Source organism: Nyctibius grandis, chromosome 1, assembly GCF_013368605.1.
Source record: "Nyctibius grandis isolate bNycGra1 chromosome 1, bNycGra1.pri, whole genome shotgun sequence".
In the NCBI taxonomy this organism is placed as follows: Eukaryota; Metazoa; Chordata; class Aves; order Nyctibiiformes; family Nyctibiidae; genus Nyctibius; species Nyctibius grandis.
Genome location: NC_090658.1, coordinates 103757392 through 103761836, shown reverse-complemented (window position 1 = coordinate 103761836; position 4445 = coordinate 103757392).

Below are 4445 nucleotides of genomic sequence, written 5' to 3'. Positions count from 1 at the left end.
CTTGAGTGTCACAAGGGATGTGACCATCATCAATCCCCACTTAAATAAATTAACACTGAGAGTCTGAGATCGTATTCTGACTAAAATAGCCCCCCAAACCTCTCTTCACTGCATGATTCATGCTTTACTCACTTTGGAGCCTGCAGGTATTTAAAGGCCAGCTCAGAACATTTACCCTGCTATTTATAGCAAGTACAGAGGTATCTGTGCATCATGGTCAGAAAAAAAAATCTCAGTATAACCTGGATGGCAAACATTTAAAGAAGTAATAAAAAGCATGGAGCAGAGAACTGCAAAACAGACATCCAAAGAGAAGTTGGGCTAGCAATGACACAAATACACTACAAGAAAAGTATAAATTTTATCAGTGTCAAGACTTCTGACAAAGCCAGATCAGTAAAGGGCTTGAATTAAATGATGGAAAAATCTATAAATAAATATTTTGAAAAAACAAAAGTTAAAATATTATTCTTAAATATTTTTTTTAAGAGGTGAAAACATCAAGAAAGCAAGTAATGAGGATAATATAGGTAAAGACTGCACTACATGATGTCACAGTTTAAAGCTGGGCCAGCTATTAAACCTGTGGCAGATGCTCTCTGTTAACCCTCCCCCCCCACCTGAAGGGAAAGGGAAAAGGGAGAGAGACTTATGGGTTGGAAAGTTAAAACAGTTTTAATAAACTATAGTAATGAAAAAAAAGAGTATAATAAGAATAATATAAATAATCAAAAATATACAAATATATACAAAACCAAGATCAAGAGCTTGGAAATCCTCCTCAGGCAGAGTTGCTCCCCCCAGCACAGGCAGAAGGGAAAATGCAGTAGCTCCCCCTGCTATCACACCTGCAGGCTTTTAACTGGAGAATTGGCAAAGCTGGTACCAATCAGTGGGAGACAGGAGGGCCCCTCCCTCCTGGGCCCCACCTCCAGGAGGCAGTGGGTTAGTGATAAATAGGAAAGTGAGAATGACATGTATGGGATGGAATACCTCGTTGGTCAATCTTGGGTCACCTGCCCTGTCTGCTCCTCCCTGCAGGTGCGAGCCCCCTTCGGCTCTTCACTCATAAGCAGTAAGGAATTTAGCAGTGACCTTGGTTTCTCTAAGACTAATTGGCCTGGTTTGGGCCAAACTAGGACACATGAGAATTCAATCAGGCTGATGATACAGGCAGTAAATAAGATTGTGGGTGAACTAACAATAAGAGCTGAAAGGGAGCTGGAAGCACAGAAGGGACATTTTGTGCTAATCCCTGCTATCCATAGAGATCCAAACATCCCAGACATGTTGGATGAATGAGGCAGCTTGAAGGAATGACTAGATATGGGCATCACCATATTTAGCCTTTTATTACCAGTTGTAGTTATGTAAGTAGAGAAGAACTGGGCTCTGCCAGGTTAGTAGAACAACAGTGGGAGTAAAAACTGTGCAATGATATATATTTAATGCAAATAAGGATTTTGGGGTTTGTTAATTAAGTAGCAGAACAGTTTGGGGTATGCTGAATTGGACTGTGTTTGGATGGGATGATGGGGACAGTTTGACAGCTGTCCATATGGATGTTGTAAAACATTTGTGAGGTGGGTTGTTGCAACATTTAAGTATTCTTAAGAGAATCTTAAGAACACTTAAAAAATCAGACCCTAGTGGTAATGTTACTGTAGAAGTGATGAAAATATACATAGAAAAAAGTAACCAAAATGCTACTGTGGAAAATATTACCATCTATAGTTTTCAATACAGGCATCAGTAAGAAAGTTTGGGTTACAAAATTTGGGGAGTTTTCCCCCAAGGTGATATCTTTTCACTTCTTTGTCTGTTTTCCCAAGAAAATTATTTTTGTGTGAAAGGGCTGACAAACCCCTTGTAATCTGCATTTATTTGAGTCTAGTAATATAGATGTTAATTTTATTAACATCTGCCGCTGAGAGCGGAGACAGCGACTTGAGGTTAGTGCGGGGGTGAGGGCGACATCGGGCTTAACCGGCGGTTTTCGTACTCTGGGCCCCCCCCCCCGAACCCCCCGCCCCGAGCATCAGCCCCGAGCTGCTTCCCCTGGTTCCCCCCCCACCCCAGACCCAGAGGTTCCCGGCAACGAATCAGGAGAGGAGGGGGCATAGCTGGAGGCACCGCGGGCGATTTACACGCACCACCCCCTGTTGATTGGGTGATAAAGAGCCTCCTGGAGGACAGGGACTAGTCCCTGGCCAGAGGGGAGAGACTCAGCAGTGACTGGGTGTGTCCCAGGGCAGGGGAGGCCACAGCTGTTTGCAGCTCGTTGGGGGAGGGCGCTGACTCCCTCCCAGTGCACAAGGCAAGGAAGGTGCCAAGGAGCTGTGAACCAGGGGTGTCACCAACAGGTATTTCCCAGCTCAGTGAAAGAACAATGGTCTCCACCCGGCGGAAGAAGACCAAAATGGATGTGGGAACCCAGACAGAGCTCCCATGGAAGGAGGCAATGGTGCAGGTCGCAGACTGCAGGGAATGCTTCAGCATCTCTGTGGTGTCAGGGGGCTGTGTGTGCTGTGAGCAGGTAGATGATCCGCTCGACTGAGCGGCACAGCTGCAAAGCCAGGTTGAAAGGCTTCAAGCTGAAGTAGAAAGGCTTAGGAGCATTCGGGAGGCTGAAATGGAGATAGACTGGTGGAGCCAGGCTCTGCCTTCCCTGCAACAAAAATGGGAGCACCTGCCGGAGAGCTCCCAGGATCGAGGGACCCCTGTACTCTGCCCCTCTCAGGTGGAGAACAATAACCTAGAGGAGAGGAGTGAGTGGAGGCAAGTCTATGGCTGTGGCAAAAGGCGAGTGCCCTCCTTGCCTACCTTGCCTCCACAGGTGCCTCTGAGCAATAGATATGAAGCCCTAGTGGAATACAGCCAGTCCAATGGGGATGTGGTGGAGAGGCAACCTATATCAGAGGTCCCACCACAGTCAGAAAAACCTGACAGGCGTATAGCTACCTCCTCCACAAGGAAGAAGAGAAGAGTTTTAGTGGTTGGAGACTCCTTCCTAAAGGGATCTGAGGGCCCAATATGCAGAGCTGACCCCCATCACAGGGAGGTCTGCAGCCTGCCTGGAGCCCGAATCAGGGATATCACCAGGGAACTCCCCAACCTGGTGAAGGCCACAGACTACTACCCCCTGCTGATCTTCCAGACAGGTGGGGAAGAAGCTGCACCTGTAGTCTGAGGGGGATGAAGAAAGACTACAAGGCCCTAGGACGGTTGGTGAAAGAGTCTGGGGCACAAGTTGTTTTCTCCTCCCTCCTTCCATTTTCAGGTGATGACGTGGGATGGAATAGTAGGATTCTCTCTATTAATGCCTGGCTACGAGACTGGTGCTACAGGCAGGGCTTTGCGTTCTTTGATAATGGCTGGTTTTATAAGACACCAGGCGTGACGGTAATACATGGGACAGGTTTATGTCGTAGGGGCAAAAGGGTTCTGGGACAGGAATTAGCAGGGCTCATTCGGAGAGCTTTAAACTAGATTCGAAGGGGGATGGGGTAGTAGCTGGGCTTGCACCACTGGGGCAACGCTCTAGTGCTGAGGTAGACCACGAGGCCTCCCATCCCCCTAGGGTGAAATCGGTGTACTCAGCTTGTTCCCTGAAATGCCTGTACACCAATGCACGCAGCATGGGGAATAAACAGGAGGAGTTGGAAATCCGTGTTCGGTCGGGGGCCTATGATCTAGTGGCAATTACAGAGACTTGGTGGGACGCCTCGCATGACTGGAATGTGGTCATGGATGGCTATGTCCTGTTCAGGAAAGACAGGCCACTAAGGAGAGGTGGTGGAGTTGCTCTTTATGTGAGTGAGCAGCTAGAATGTATTGAGTTCTATCCAGGGGCGGATCAGGAGCGAGTTGAGAGTTTGTGGGTGCGAATTAAGGGGCAGGCTGGCAGGGGTGATACTGTTGTGGGTGTCTATTACAGGCCACCGGATCAGGATGAGGAGGGTGATGAGGCCTTCTACAGGCAGCTGAGAGCAGTCTCGCAATTACAGGGCCTGGTTGTCATGGGGGATTTCAACTACCCTGATATTTGCTGGGAGGCCTACTCAGCCAGCCATCCTCAGTCCAGGAGGTTCCTCCAGTGCATTGATGATAACTTTCTGATGCAAATGGTGGATGAGCCAACTAGGAGAGTAGTGCTGCTGGATCTTATCCTTACTAACAAGGAGGGTCTGGTTGAAGAGGTGAAGGTTGAGGGCAGCCTTGGTTGTAGCGACCATGAGATGGTAGAGTTCAGGATCTCATGTGGCAGGAACAGAATAGCTAGCAGAATCACAACCCTGAACTTCAGGAGGGCCAACTTTGGCCTCTTCAAGCAATTGCTAGGAGAAATCCCATGGGACAGGGTACTAGAAGGTAAGGGGGCCCAAGATAGTTGGTTAGCATTCAAGGACTGCTTCTTCCGAGCTCAAGATCAGAGCATCCCAACA